The sequence below is a fragment of the Symphalangus syndactylus genome, chromosome 18 (assembly GCF_028878055.3).
Source record: "Symphalangus syndactylus isolate Jambi chromosome 18, NHGRI_mSymSyn1-v2.1_pri, whole genome shotgun sequence".
NCBI classification, from domain to species: Eukaryota; Metazoa; Chordata; class Mammalia; order Primates; family Hylobatidae; genus Symphalangus; species Symphalangus syndactylus.
The window spans coordinates 56,245,109-56,262,249 of NC_072440.2; positions in this window are offsets into that span (position 1 = coordinate 56,245,109).

Below are 17,141 nucleotides of genomic sequence, written 5' to 3' on the forward strand. Positions count from 1 at the left end.
AGCAGGAGCCCCACTAGTCTCCCCTTAACCTGGAATTTCCGCTTCTCCACAGCTCGCTCATTGGACAGGATAGACTGGGCATCCAGGCCTCAAGGTAAGGACACGCTCCATCACCTAGAGGTGCAGTGCCTGGGAAGGCCAACCTTGGAGGGTTGCCTGCCAGCTTTGTAGTGATAGAGGTGTTGGGAGGGACTGACCACCAATTTATAAGGCTGTGCTTTGTTGGTGACGTAAAGGATTATTTCGCAGATTGTTGGGGAGGGACAATCCCAAGGCCTCCCCTGGCCCTGGTCCTGGCTCTGCACAAAGGCAATAAGAGAGGGTTGCTGGTAAGGGCTGACCTGTTGCTGTGCTGGGGAGGAAGGTGCTGGGCTGAAATTCAGGAGGCTGAGGATGCAGCAGTCCCATGGGAGGTACGTGACCTTTGGCATACATTTTCTTCATTGATGATCAATGGAAATGATAAATCATTGACTATTTTTTCTATCGTTGGAATCTACTCTATACTGCTCGTGCTATTCTTGTCTTTGTGGGGAAGATGGAGGATCAATCAGTGTGTGCTGCACTGAGTGGAAAGAAGGAGAACAGTGACAAAAATTAAGGGAGGATGAGGGATGAGAGGGCCCTTCATCCAGGTGCTCACAGAGCCCTCCTGAGGAGGAAAGTCACTGGGGAAGGAGCAGTGAGGGCTGTGTGACTCCCACAGTGAAGTGTGTGGTATGTCTGAGGACACCCAGGCTGGTCCTTGAGGAGCCAGTGGCAGAGTGAGAAGCAGCAGGGCCAGGAGGGTGGCTGGAGGCGAAGCTCTGGGTCATTCTCCATGTGATGGAAACAGCCAGAGCCCAGTGGGCTTGGAGGTGCAGGATGCGGTGGCTGATGACAGAACAATGCAGAGAGAGGCATCATGTGTCAAATCCTTACTTTGTTCTGGTCATTGTGCTAAAACTTCCCATGGTTCATCCCATTTAGGGGCCGAAAGTTGCAGAGGTTTAGGAAGCTCGCCCACGATACTGGAGCCCCCATCTCCTGCCCTAGTGTTGTCCCCCTTCTCACCCAGCCACGACCTGTTTCAGGGGAACACACAGAAGTGGTAACCTCTTATGGACAGGCAAGTAAATTCTGCTGTTTTTGTTATTGACAGAAAAAAGCACTGGCTTATGGGTTGGGAAGGTGAAATATCAGAAGTATTTCATCTGGTTATTTCTACCTATGCATAGGTTAGCATTTTTGGCCAATTTACTCAGCATTCTGGGTTAAAGGCTCTTATTTTATTTATTTATTTATTTATTTATTTTTGAGACAGAGTTTCACTCTTGTTCCCCAAGCTGGAGTGCAACAGTGTGATCTCAGCTCACTGCAACCTCCGCCTCCTGGGTTCAAGTGATTCTCCTGCTTCAGCCTCCCAAGTAGTAATTATAGGTGCTGGCCACCATGCCTGGCTAATTTTTTGTATTTTTAGTGGAAATGAGGCTTCACCATGTTGGTCAGGCTAGTCTCAAACTCCTGACCTCAGGTGATCTGCCTACCTTGGCCTCCCAAAGTGCTGGGATTACAGGCATGAACTACCACGCCCGGCCTAAAGGCTTTTAAAATTCACTATACGCTGACTTAGTTTTCTTTAACTTTGTAAAAAAATACAAAAATGGCAATCTCTTTTATCACACAAATAATGTCTTTTTAATAGTTATTTTTTCTAATTGATGTATTGTGTACTTTTCATTCACTAATTATTAATTGCTTACATTTGAAGTGTTTGATGAATTAATATTTAATTGCATAGATGAAGACGACTAGTCATAGGCATTTTACTAACCAATACTCATTAAGCATAGCGTGGATTCATGTGATGTTGCAGGCTGAAAGAGGGAGGGTCATGATCAACTTGGTGTACCACTGGAGGTTATATGAGTAAACAGCAAACTGTTCTCATGAATGCAGAATGTTGGCAAACTGACAAACTGCGTCTGCCACCCAGAGGTAATGCTGAGGGCAGTCATGCCCCAGGCCGTTTCTTGAGATTAGGCACATCTGAAGCCTGTTAGCAATAATGTGAACCTGTGATCAATTGAGAAGCTGACCAATCATTACCTCCTGCTCCCTGCTCTTTCTACTCAATAAATACGAAGGGCTGTAGAAGCTCAGGGCGGCTGCCCTTGCTCACTAGAAGCTGGGAGCCCTCTTCTTCTTCCCTGCGCTCTTCCTTAAACAGTTTCTTTTTTCCTTGGTTTTCATTTCTTCGTTTGTCTTCCTTCGTTCAGTCCCGCAGTCACTGCAGCAAACCACGGGGACCGCCACAATGTGATGTCAGGGAGCTTTTTTATTTGGTAAAAGGGAAAAGATACCACGAGAATGAATGCGAGAACTGAAACAGTGGAGACACCTAGAATGACTTGTCTAAGATCTAAATCATTTTGTTGTCTTCCCAGTGTACTTGTTATCCTGATCATTGTCATCAGCATTGTTTGGGTCCTTTTGGCACAGATTTCTCAAAATGGGCAACTCCGTAACAGTTGGAAGCTTACGGATTCATATAATTTGTAAGAGGGCAATGTGGGAGTACCTATCTACTTTAAAATTCCAATAACCTGGGAATTTCATCCCATGTCTAGAGTCTTTTATGTAAAATATTTCCACAATTAGGAGAAATATGTGCATGGGGATTTTCTATGTAGCAGTGTTTTGATAGAATAGAAAGTTGGGGCAAACCAAATTTCCACCACAAAGGAAATAGTAATACACTGAATAATAATACAGTGAATATTATGCAGGCTTTAAACATCAAAAAAGAGCTCAACTTCTGACTTCCGATGATCACACTGAAGTAGGTCACTGCTGGTTTACATTTTATTTTCATGTGGGAACTCCAGGTGTCTGCCTTAGTGATTTTACATGTGGCTAAATTGAAAGCTATTCAAAGTATGGCAAAATGAAACTTTAAAACAGCATCTTGTCAACAACCAAGTGGACCCATTTCACATAAAACCCTCACATTCATCTGCCTGCCCATCATTCTGTCTGTCAACACAGGCATCATTTGTGGCTTCATCTATGGCTGGGGCATCATCCACAGCTGGGGGCTTCATCCATGTCTGGGGGCGTCATCCACAGCTGGGAGCTTCATCCACAGCTGATTTGCCTGATCTGTATCTGAGTCACAGATACAGATTATTAAACCTAGTAATTTTATTGAGTTCCACTTTAATAGTTTTTGTTTCAAAAGTTGTTTGTTGATAATTTAATGAGATAAACTAAACCAGAATTACCCCCTTTTAATTATTTCCTTGTGTCAATATAGAAAGAGTGGATTTAAGGAAACACTGAGGTGCCCCTGTCCATGTTTGTGAACGGGAGTGTTGGGTCTAAAGCCTTTCTCTGGTAGCTCTCCAGAAGATGGCCCTGTCTTACACTTGCTGTCTGTGGGTTCCAGAGGCTTCCTTGAAAGGAGCCTGTCTCCCCACTCTGCCTCAACCCACACCAGCTCTCCCATAACCCACTGACTTTGTAAATGCTTTCTTCCACCTGCACCTCATTGAATTCAATACTTTGGAAAATAGTCAAAAATCCTAAAAAGGTGGGAGTGGGTGTGATCTGGAAATCCCTGCTGTAATATTTTTAAGGGACTCTACTGGAAACTATTAGTTTATGTTTTAAATAAAACCATCCCTTAGCACTAGAATATCAAGCCATTCATTTTTTAACAGAACTTTGAGATATAATTCAAATACCATAAATTTCACCCACACACAGTGTACACACAATTCAATAGTTTCTAATATATTCACAGAGGTCTGCAAAAATTACCACAATTTAATTTTAGACAATATCATTTACTGAGATCCTTACATGCATATAGGTGTAGATATATATAATTTTAATATCATCTTGAATATTGTCGTATTTAATATTGTACTATAATATCTACTTGTGTCTTTATATTGCTGTTTCATTTTGTTATTCTGAATGACCATCTCCATATACCTTTATATAGGTTTAAAATACACCTTTTACAACTCAAGAAATTAAATTGTTTCTAGTAAATCACATAAGAAACACATATGCTATTGTTATAAAAATTCAAATACTGCTTAGGTCTGTAGAATGAAATGTGTCACTGCCAGCGCCCAGCCCACTCAATCATCCACATCCACTTACACACAGATAGACATGCCCATGTTTTTACATAACATATCCTGCTTTGTGTGTTGTTCCCTGACTGGCCTTTCCATATAAAATAGAATTTGGTGATCATTGATTATCAGTACATATAGGTGTCTCTCATTCTTATTTATAGTTGCATCATTATTCAACAGGGTATTTGACCATAATTTGGTCACTTTTTCACTGTGGAATTTTTATGTTGGATTCAGTTATTTGTTACCGTTACCTACACTATCCTGGGCATACCTGTATATTCATCTTTTTGGTACCTTAGTTAGGTGGGTTTTTTCTTTTATGATTGATTTCTAAAAATAAAATACTGAGGCAAAGTATAAATTTATTATTATTATTCTTATTTTTTTTTTTGAGACAGAGTCTCGTTCTGTTGCCCAGGCTGGAGTGCAGTGGTGTGATCTTGGCTCACTGCAAGCTCAGCCTCCCAGGTTCATGCCATTCTCCCACCTTAGCCTCCCAAGTAGCTGGGACTACAGGCGCCCACCACCACACCCGGCTAATTTTGTTTTTGTATTTTTACAAATAACGCAGGGTTTCACCATGTTAGCCAGGATGGTCTCAATCTCCTGACCTCATGATCTGCCTGCCTTGGCCTCCCACAGTGCTGGGATTACAGGCATGAGCCACTGTACCTGGCCATATTTTGATAAAAAATTAAAAATCTGTGTTTCAAAAAAATTTAATGATATTATATTCCCACCATCAGTATATGAGAGTTCCTATTTCCACACACCCTTAGTTACAGAGGAAATTACCAGTGCTAATCTTGGCCAATTTTATGATTAAGAAATATTTCCACTTTTAATTTGGATTTCTCCACTTATTAGAGAGATTGTGCATTTTTGCATGTTTACTGGCCAAGTGTATTTCTCACTGAGAATTTCACAATGATATGTTTTACTAATTTTCTAATTCATGTAATGATATTCTTTATATATTCTGCACATTTATTAATTCCATATAATTAGCAAGTTTGTTTCTTAAGGTCTGTATCATAAATTTTATTTTGTTTATATTATCTTTGTTTTGAAGAAACTTTCATTTTTACATAGTCAAATTGTTGAATATTTTCCCCACCATTTCTGGATTTTGTGACTTGCTTTCAATAGTATGTCTTTTTAGGGCTTTATTGATTTGTTTTGTTTAAAGAACGTGCTCAAATCTTACATTATTTAGCAATTTTCTTTCTCCCATTAGAGTACATGGACATTACTAATTCCAGCTAATGTAGATCAAATGTATCATTTGAATTTCTGTGTAGTAATGTGCATTGTAGATAAGTTCTGATTTCTTTATTCCCTATTAGATGGATATTAAGGTTGTTTTTAAAAATTCCCACCACTAATGACTTTTCAATAATCATCAATATACATGGATCCCACTGATGTTTTTGTTTTATATTTCTTCTTTTCTGTAGTATAGGATTTTCAAAGTGGTGTAACTGACCTATGATACATTTTAATCATAATTTTAATTATGCTGGAAGATTATTTTCCAAAAAGTTGATCAATTCACACTCTTATCAACTACCTAAGTAAGCCTCTTCCGATGTAGGCTAAATAATACGAAAAGATTTTTTAAATAAAAATGCTAATTTGGCTGGTGAAAAATCCCATAGGTGCTTTAATTAATCAATTTTTTTCTATTTCAATTAGTTGCCTATTTATAGCCTCTGTGTGTGTGTGTGTTTGTGTGTGTGTGTGTGTGTGTGTTTGTGTGTGTGTATTTCTATTTGGCAGTTTATGGTTGGAAAGACTCCTAAAAAAGGAAATCTAAAAAACACACAAAATACTAAAATATATTTGATGAGTAAGAATTAAATTTCTGCATATCCAAAAAATTGCTAAAAATATTAAAACTGTAGTCAAAATAGTGGCTCATGAAACAAAGCAAACAAAAATACTAAACAAAAGAAACAGGCCAGGACAGTGGCTCACGCCTGTAATCCCAGCACTTTGGGAGGCCAAGGCAGGAGGACTGCTTGAGTCCAGGAGTTTGAGATCAACCTAGGCAACACAGCAAGAACCCATCTCTACAAAAAAATTAAAAATTAGCCAGGCATGCTGATGCATGCCTGTAGCCCTAGCTTCTCAGGAGACTCAGGTGGGAGGATCACTTGAGCTCAAGAGATCAATGAAGCCATATTAATGCCACTGCACTGCAGCATGGATGACAGAGTGAGATGCTGTCTCAAAAAAAAAGGAAAAGAATACTCTAGCTCCACTTTCCCACCACGGAAATCCCACAGATGGGAATACCCTCAAGAATATATATCCCAGAACACAAGAGGAATGTTGCCCAGGCTGGACGGAGTGCAGTGGAGTGATCTCGGCTCACTACAATCTCTGCCTCCTGGGTTCATGCGATTCTCCTGCCTTAGCCTCCCGAGTAGCTGAGATTACAGGTGCCTGCCACCACACCCGGCTAATTTTTTGTATTTTTATTAGAGATGGGGTTTCACCATGTTGGCCAGGCTGGTCTTGAACTCCTGACCTCAGGTGATCCACCTGCCTTGGCCTCCCAAAGTGCGGGATTACAGGCGTGAGCCACCATGCCCAGCCTACTATTAACTTTTGACAAAGGCACAAAGAACACGCCAAGGGGGAAAGAACAGTCTATTCAATAAATAGTGCTGGGAAAAGTGGCTATTCATATGCAGGAAATAAAATTAGACCCTTATCTTACACCATGCCCCAAAATCAACCCAAAATGGATCAAAGACTTTAACATTATGCCGGAAACTGTAAAATTACTATAAGAAAACACAGAGAAAAAGCTCCATGACACTGATCTGGGCAATGATTTTTTGGGTATATCCCCAAAAGCACAAGCAATAAAAGCAAAAATAGAAACAGGATGGCATCAAACTAAAAAGCTTCTGCACAGCAAAAGGAGCAAGTAACAAAGTAAAGAGACAACCCACATGGTGAGAAAAAATATCTACTAACCATACATTAGAAAAGGGGCTAATATTCAAAATATATGAAGAACTCAATCAACTCAACAGCAAAAGAACAAATAAGCCAATATAAGAATGAACAAAGGAACCAAACACATTTTTCAAAAGTAGACATACAAACAGACAACAGGTTCATGAAAAAATGCTACCTCAAAGGCAGGTCCTGGGACGAGTAACATCAGTATTATCTGGGAGTTTGTTCAAAAGGCAAAATATCAGGCCCCACTGCAGACCCACTTACCTGGAAGCTACATTTGACAAGATTCCCAGGTGATCCATATGCACGTTAAAGTTTGAGATGCTTACTATAGACAGCAAGTACTGAAGAAGTTCTGGGGCCCGGAGCTGACCGGTGGCAACCTAAATCTTTAGGAAAATGCAAATTAAAACCACAGTGACATAACATCTCCCTCTCATCAGAACAAGTTTTATGAAAAAGATGGAAGATAAGTGTTGACCAGGATGTGGAGAAAGGGGAATCCTAGTACACTGCGGGTGTATAGTACAGCTGCAATGGAAAATGGCATGGAGGTTCCTCAAAACACTGAACATAGAACTATTGTGTGAGCCAGCCATCCCACTTCTGGGAATATATCCAAAGGAATTGAAATCAGTGTGTTCAGGGATATCTGCACTCCCGTGTTCACTGCGGCCCCATTTACAGTAGCCAAGATGTGGAATCTGACTAAGTGAATCAGCCTAAGATGCATGCATACAGAAAAGGCAGCGCACATATACAATGAAGTACTATTCAGCCTTAAAAAGAAAAAACTCAGCCGGGAGCAGTGGCTCATGCCTGTAATCCCAGCACTTTGGAAGGCGGAGGCGGGCAGATCACCTGAGGTCAGCAGTTCAAGCCCAGCCTGACCAACATGGTGAAACCCCATCTCTATTAAAAAAAAAAAATACAAAATTAGCCGGGTGTGGTGGCACATTCCTGTAATCCCAGCTACTTGGGAGGTTGAAGCAGAAGAATCACTTGAACCTGGGAGGTGGAGGTTGTGGTGAGCCGATATCACACCATTACACTGCAGCCTGGGCAACAAGAGTGAAACTCCGTCTCAAAAAAAAAAAAAAGAACAAAACTCTGTCATTGGGAATGACACGAATAAATCTAGAGGACATACTGCTAAGTGAAATACAAATACCACAGAAAGACAAATACCACATAATCTCACATGCATGTAGAATCTTTCAAAAGTTGAATTTGGGGGCAACCCGCTCGGGTCCCATTCCACACTGTGGGAGCTTTGTTCTTTCGCTCTTCGCAATAAATCTTGCTGCTGCTCACTTTAAAAAAAAAAAAAGTTGAATTTGGGCCAGGTGCCCTGGCTGATGCTGGTAATCCCAGCATTTTGGGAAGCTGAGGCAGGTGGATCACTTGAGGTCAGCAGTTTGAGACAAGCCTGGTGAACATGGTGAAACCCTGTCTCTACTAAAAATACAAATATTAGCTGGGCATGGTGGCGGGCGCCTGTAATCCCAGCTACTTGGGAGGCTGAGGCAGGAGAATCGCTTGAACCCGGGAGACGGTGGTTGCAGTGAGTTGAGATTGTGCCACTGCACTCCAGCCTGGGCGACAGAGTGAGACATCTCAAAAAAAAAAAAAAAAAAAAAAGTTGAATTCATTCAGTAGAAGAATGATGGTTACCAGAGCTGGCGAGGTGGCAGAACAAGGGAATGGAGACTTCCTCTTCAAAAGGTACAAAGTTTCAGCCAAGCAGGAGAAAAAAGTTTTGAGGTCTATTGCACAGCAGGAGACTATAGTCAATAATAATAATGAATATTTCAAAATAACTAAGGAAATTTCTTTTTTTTTTTTTTTGAGACGGAATCTCACTCTGTCGCTCAGGCTGGAGTGCAGTGGTGCGATCTTGACTCACTGCAAGCTCCACCTCCTGGGTTCACGCCATTCTCCTGCCTCAGCCTCCCGAGTAGCTGGGACTACAGGCGCCCACCACCATGCCTGGCTAATTTTTTGTATTTTTAGTAGAGGCGGGGTTTCACTGTGTTAGCCAGGATGGTGTCGATCTCCTGATCTCATGATCCGCCTGCCTCGGCCTCCCAAAGTGCTGGGATTACAGGCACGAGCCACTGCGCCCGGCATAAGAGAGAAAATTTCAAGTGTATCACCATAAAAGAATGCCAAGTAATTGAGGTAACAGGTATGTTCATTAGCTTGACTTAATCATTTCATATTGTATTGTTAAGTTAAATTTGGTCTTAAACTGCCTCCACAATTCATATTAGTGCCAAACTGGAAAGTCCAGCCACAGGAAAGTAGATGAGCAAATTACGGTACACTCGTACAACGGAATACTACTCAGCAATAGAAAACAATGCAGCAACACCAAGGAATCTCAAAAACATTAGCTACAAAAGAGTACACACTGCATGACTCCCTCTATATGAGATTCTAGAAAAGGTAAAACTAGCCTATAATGACAGAGGGTAGATCAGGGGTTGCCTGGGGCTGGGTGGGGGAACTGCCAGCAAAGGGCCACAGGGATTTCCAGGTTATGGAGATGTTCTGTATCATGATTGTGGAGGTGGTCATGAGGGTGCACACATTTCTGAAAATTCATCCAGCTGGACATTTAAAATGGACATATTTTCTTGAATGTAAGCTTTTCTCCATAAAGTTGATTTTATTTTATTTATTTATTTATTTATTTTTGAGATGGAGTCTCACTCTGTCACCCAGGCTAGAGTGCAATGGTGCAATCTCAGCTCACTGCAACCTCTGCCTCCTGGATTCAAGTGATTCTCCTGCCTCAGCTTCCCAAGTAGCTGGAATTTCAGGTGTGCACCACCACGCCCGGCTAATCTTAGTATATTTTAGTAGAGACAGAGTTTTGCCAAGTTGGCCATGCTGGTCTTGAACTTCTGACCTCAAGTGATCCACCCGCTTCAGCCTCCCAAAGTGCAGGGATTACAGATATGAGCCACCATGCCCAGACTATAATGTTGATTTTAAAACAAGAGAAATCAACATCACCAACAAATAAATAAATTAATTAAAATAAAATAAAGCTGCCTCCATATATATCACACTGTAATCTAACTTAATAGATGTGAAAGGACAATAAATCTTGTGGCCCCAAGAAGCTAAAGGGAAAAGTCAAGCTGGGAACTGCTTTGGGCAAACCTGCCTCCCATTCTATTGAAAGTCTCCCCTCTGCTCACTGAGATAAATGCATATCTGATTGCCTCCTTTGGAGAGGCTCATCAGAAACTCAGAAGAATGCAACCATTTGTCTCTTATCTATCTAAGACCCGGAAGCCTCCTCCCCACCTCGAGTTGTCCCACCTTTGCTTGGAGCTGTCCTGCCTTTCTGGACTGAACCAATGTTCATCTGACATATGCTCATTGATGTCTCATGTCTCCTTAAAATGTATAAAACCAAACTGTGCTCTGATCACCTTGGGCACATGTCAGGACCTCCTGAGGCTCTTATGGGTGCGCGTCCCCAACTTGGCAAATAAATTTTCTAAATTAACTGAGACCTGTCTCAGCTATTTGGGGTTCACATAGGTAAACAAAACAAACTGCAACCTAACCTGAGAATATGCCCTTGGAATAAGTAGCCCAGTCTCAGCCAATCACAGCAGCAGTGCTCTTGGCCCTTCACAGGCCGCAAGCTGCCAAAACATGTTCAAACAAGGCAACTGCAGAGCTGTAACCAACAGGCTATTTCTCAACGAAACTTACATTTTCTGGCTGTAAATATTCCCTGCCCACCTGTGGAGCAGAGATCTCTGAACCACCTTTGGTTCTCAGTGCTACCTGGTTCACGAATCTTTTTTCTGTTCAACTAAACTCTGTCAAATTTAGTCTAAGGCTTTTCTCTTTAACAGTATACATATATCACACATCACATTGTACTACATAAATGTAATTCAATTGTGATTTATAAATTTAAAATAGTATATTTTTTTGAGACAGAGTCTCGCTCTGTCACCCAGGCTGGAGTGCAGTGGCATCATCATAGCTCCCTGTAACCTCAAACTCCTGGGCTCAAGCAATCCTCTCACCTCAGCCTCCTAAGTACCTGGGACTGAAGTGCATGCCATCATGCCCAGCTAATTTTTTTTTTTTTAATTACTGTAGAGATGGGGGTCTCACAATGTTGCCCAGGCTGGTCTCAAACTCCTGGTCTCAGTGGATTGTTCTGTGTGATCCTCCCACCTCAACCTCCAAAAGAACTGGGATTACAGGTGTGAGCCACCATGCTTGGCCCAAAAATAATATATAATTTCTTTTAAAACACTAGATGATTTTTTTCAACTTTTATTTTAGAATCGGGGGTACGGTGCAGGTTAGTTACAAAGGTATACTGTGTGATACTGAGGCATGGGGTATGCTGGAACCCATCAAGGGGATATTTTAGTTGTCAACTACCTGAGTATCTTTTCAAATTAACAGCTGCAGCACTATTTTAAAAAATGGAAATGTAACAATAAGGGTTAAATAAATTTTGACAAATTTATAAAATGGAATACTATGGTGACATTAAAACCATTTTAGACTGTTTAATCAAGATAGAGAAAACTACAATTTTTTACTGAATAAAAAAAGAAATTATAGAGAAATCTTTTTTGGGTTTTTTGAGACAGGGTCTCACTCTGTCACCCAGGCTGGAGTGCAGTGGCACAATCTAGGCTCACTGCAGACCCCGCCTCCTGTTCAAGTGATCCTCTGGTCTCAGCCTCCCAAGTAGCTGGGACTACAGGCAAGTGCCACCATATCCACCTAATTTTTTACTTTTTGTAGAGATGGGGTCTCACTATGTTGCCTAAGCTGGTCTAGAACTCCTGGGCTCAAGCAATACTCCTGCCTCAGCCTCCCAAAGTGCTGGAATTACAGGCATGAGCCACCACATCAGCCAAGAAATCATATTGTATGAACCCAGCTTTATAAAACATAAACTACTCACACATACTGGTGGTGGAGGGGGAAAGAACTGAGAGGAAATATACCAAAAATGGCATTAATGGGTAACTCTCAGAGGGATTACAAATCATTTTTACCTTTTTTTCTTCATATGCCTCTTACTTTCCAAATTTCCTGTAATTAATTAATATGTAATTTTAAAATAAGCAATAATTCATTTAGAGAATAGATTTAACATCTATATTCTCTAATTACTTTTGTTGGCAATAGTGTTCCTATTCCAAGTTCAAAAAAAATGAATAAATTAGGGATAAAAAGAAGTGTTCTAATCTTTTTTCTTAATTCTTTTTTTTGTTCTTTGAGATGGAGTTTTGTTCTTTTCACCCAGTCTAGACTGCAATGGCATGATCTCGGTTCACCGCAACCTCTGCCTCCTGGGTTCAAGTGATTCTCCCGCCTCAGCCTCCCAAGTAGTTGAGATTACAGGCATGCACCACCACACCCAGCTTATCTTGTATTTTTAGTAGAGACAGGGTTTCTCCATGTTGCTCAGGTTGGTCTTGAACTCCCGACCTCAGGTGATCTGCCCATCTCGGCCTCCCAAAGTGCTGGGAATACATACCCTAGGCCATGTGCTTTCGTATGCATCACCTCCATCCATCCCCAACAGCTCTGTGGCTCCGGCATTGCTACTCCCATTATGCATTTTTATGTGGGAAGTGGGGATTTGAAGTCACTTTGCTCTTCCAAAAAACCCATGCTCTTGTCATGACCCCACATCAGACAGACTTGGGTTCAGATTCTGACTGTGGCACTCCTTAGCTGTGTGACCTTGGGCACATCTTTTAACTTCTCTGAAGCTCAGCTACCGGTACTAAAACAGGGGTAATGACAGAAAATGAGGTTATTAAGAGAATTGGAGAGTACACCTCTAGGACTTTTTGATTGTAAACAACAGCAATATACTCTAGGGCTAACTTTGGAGAAGGATGGAAGACATTTATTAGAAGGATATGAATCAGCTCATATAACTGAATGCAAAGCAAACAGCCAGGTCTTGGAAAGGATGAGAGCCAGGCCAGCTGAAGAGATCTCAAGAATAGGGAGGTAACTGCCTTCTTGCTTCAGGGGATTCTTGACTGCATGAAGCAGCTCCGGTTGCTTTCAGTGCCTAAGATGTAGGCACTGTTACCTGGCCCTCCCTTACCCCTCCAAAAGTTTGAAAGAGGGTCCCTCCCCATGAGCGCTGAGGCCCAAGGCCCAGCGGAGTCAGCAGTGGTATCTCTGCCTTTGCCCCACCGATGACTGCCAGCTGCCAGCTGTCTTCTGCCACTTGCTCCTTAGGACTTTCATTGTCAGGAAGTCAAGCTTTTCAGGAAATAAAAAGTAATCTTTTTTTTTTTTGAGACAGAGTCTTGCTCTGTCATCCAGGATTGAGTGCAGTGGCATGATTTTGTCGTGACACCATATTCCAAGTTCAAAAAAATCAACAAATTAGGTCCAAGTGATTCTTCTGCCTTAGCCTCCCAAGAAGGTGGGATTATAGGCACCTGCCACCATGCCTGGCTGATTTTTGTACTTTTAGTAGAGACAGGGTTTTGCCCTCTTGCCCAGGCTGGTCTTGAACTCCTGACCTCAGGTGATCTGCCCACCTTGGCCTTTCAAAGTGCTGGGATTACAGGTGTGAAACACCACACCCTGCTGTAAGTTCTCTTCTTCTTCTTCTTTTTTTGTTGATGGAGTTTCACTATTGTTGCCCAGGCAGGAGTGCAATGATATGATCTCGGCTGACCACAACCTTCACCTCCTGGGTTCAAATGATTCTCCTACCTCAGCCTTCCGAGTAGCTGGGATTACAGGCATGCGCCACCATGCCCAGCTAGTTTTGTATTTTTTAGTAGTTTCACGGGGTTTCACCATGTTGATCAGGCTGGTCTTGAACTCCCGACCTCAAGTGATCCACCTGCCTTGGCCTCCCAAAGTGCTGGGATTACAGGCATGAGCCACTGGGCCTGGCCAACTTTTCTTCTTGATAAGGCTGGGAACATCTGGCCCAAGGGGCCTAGATGATTTTAGAGCATTTAGCTCTCTGCCTACTTGTCAATGATGGCATTGATTATGAAAATCAATGATTGTGCTGTGATACAGTCCCTGGAGGCCGAGCTGCAATTGCTGGTGCTCACAGGGGGTTTCCAAGCAGGGCCAAAAGCAGCACTGCAGGCCTGTGATCGCTGAGGCTGCCAGAGCACAGAGGAGACATTCAGTCTCAAAGAGATATGCGGGTTCTTCTCAATTGCTTTTCCTTTCTTCCTGTTTGTTTTTTCTTTTGGTTGCCGGGGGAGGGGGGCTGCTGTTTAAAAATTGTGTTTATTTTTTCCCCATTACAAAAGTATGTTCCATAGTCCATTCTCTTCCCAAACGAGAAAGCACAAATAAACAAAAAGAAGATAATTTCAAAACACCCAACTCCCCACCCATCCCTCTATTCACCTGGCTGTGAACATGTTAGTATTTATCCTTCTCAATTCTCCTCCTTTCTAACCCTCCAAGCCTCCACCTCCCGGCAGTGAGGTGCTTTGCCTGAAAAACACTGGCTCAAGTTGGAAGGAACTCTGCTCCTTTTCTGCCAGTGGGAGCTAAGATAAGAAAAGGGGAAGCTCACTTCTCAGAATACCTTTTTCATCTCCCCATGAAATCCTACCATTCTTTTGAGGGACCTCTCAAATACCCCTTCCTCCATAGAACGTTCCCTGCTGTCTTAGATGGAAGCCTTCTCAGTCTGAGACAGCACTTGCCACCTGACAAAGACGCTCTCTATCCAAGTCTCACTTTCCCTGCACTATTGCTAGCTCCTTAAGGTCAGACCCTATGTCTAATTGTCCTTTGCACAGCTCTCAGCAACCAGACAAGTGCCTTGCCCATCACAAACTCCAAGGGATGAATGAAAGAAAAAGAATCAGACGCTTAAATCAAACAGAAGTTCACATGATCTCAAATGGGAGCGAAGAGAAGGATTTGGAGTCTGTCCTGTGCACAGGACAAAGGAAGGCTTGACATCTTTCCCTTCCCTACAAGAGGCTCCTCCCCTCAGGTGCGTCTTCTCTGAAATCTGAAAATGCTGATGTGCATGCTGGCAGTTTCAAGCTCATTAGTTCCATTCTGAGGCTTTATCAGGGCCTCTTCTACCACTATTCCACTTCCTAAATGGGAAGTATCATATGCTTTCTCCCTGCTTCCCTCCCTCCCCTCCCTTCCCTTCCCTCAGTCCTTTCCTTCTGTCGTTTTCTCTTTCACAATAGAAAACAGAGCTGTGTAAAATAAGTCATATTCAGATAGAACCCAATTGGGCTGAATTTGACCACATGGAATTTTGAAGCCAATGTTTTTATTTTATTTTTTATTTTTATTTTTAAAGACAGGGTCCCACTCTGTTACCCAGACTAGATTGCCGTGGCATCATCATAGCTCACTGCGACCTCCACCTTCTGGGCTCAGGCAATCCTCCTGCCTCAGCCTCCCGAGTATCTGGGACTACAGGCATGCACCACCAGGCCCAGCTAAGTTTTGTGTTTTTTATAGAAACAGGGTCTTTCTTTGTTGCCGAGGTGGGTCTCGAACTCCTGGCTTCAACTGATCCTCCTGCCTCAGCCTCCCAAAATTCTAGGATTACAGGCATGAGCCACTATGCCTAGCCTACTGTTTTTATCTTTAACAGCAACATGTCTGAGCAGTGGAGGAAGGTAGGACTAGAAAGACTTCTCCTCCTCACTGCAAAAGGAACCAATGACAAGGGCAAGTTTACGTGTTTTAGTTCTGCAGAGGTATAGCATTTACTCCTGTCTAGTGCAGAGCACAGAGCTCTAAGGTCTGTGTTCAAAGAATCAAGTCCTACAGAATGTGTGTGTGTGTTTTTAAATATACATTTATATATATAATATATATTTTATAAATTTTTCTTAGATGTAGTGAATATGAGAATATAAGTCCAGAAAAACCCTGTTTATAAAATTTGCCGTGTTTCCCAGAGACTTTCAAGAATCCAGGCCGAATTGGCTTAGGGAAGGAGTCTTCCTGCGAGTTACAGAAGGACTCTAGAAATCTCTGTTTTGGTGATGATTGTGATGTGCAATTGTGGACTTTATTTTGTAGTGTCTTGGTAACTAGAGATTTCTTCTGCATATTCCCATCTTGGTTTTGTCTGTTTTCACTACATAGAATTTCCAGCTACTTGCTGAACATACACATGCCAATCAGTTAGGGGAAAAACCACCCAATTTTGTATTGTGAGAAGCTGATGCAGAAGTAGATTTGTAACTTTGTCAAGTTGTATTTTAATTTCCTTTTTTTGTGGAGACAGCCTCTTGCTGTGTCGCCCAGGCTGGAGTGTAGTGGTGCTCACTGCAGCCTCATACTCCTCAGCTCAAGTGATCCTCCCACCTAGGCCTCCCAAAGTGCTGGGACTACGGGTGGAGCCACCACACCCAATCTTAATTTCCTTCTTCCTGGCAGAGTGAAAACATACAAATCAGTCTGGAATTAGTTAAAAAGTAAAAGATATATAATTTTCTTAAACCTCACTATGAGATATTAGCCTAGAAATAAACCCCAGAACCTAGAATGATGTCTTCGAGCTCTGGGACATCCCAATCCATGGATCTTCTTGGCTTTTCTACAGAAGATTAAGTTGGTTCCAAACCAGTCCCTTAGTGTAGAAGAGGGGCAAGAACATGGAGGCTTTCATGTCTTCAGTAGGTCCACAGGACTATGAATGCAGCCCACGAATCAATTTGTTCTAAACCACTCTGTTCTTCCTTCTTGACTCTCTTATGCAATGGATAGGATGGGATGGGCTTTTGAGCCAGTCCAGGCATCCTGGGAGCCATTAGGCTACACATGGCTTGGGATTTCCCTGGAGATTGCTTAAAGCTGAATACCCTTGGGGTTCATGATAACCTGAACTGGTGGCAGTCACGGGTGTGCTATTTGGAATGCTTGGAAGGGATGGACTGAGCTCCTATTGCACCATGCTTTTGTTTGTTTGTTTGAGATGGATTTCTGCTCTTTTTGCCCAGGCTGGAGTGCAATGGCAGGACCTCTGCTCACTGCGACCTCCGC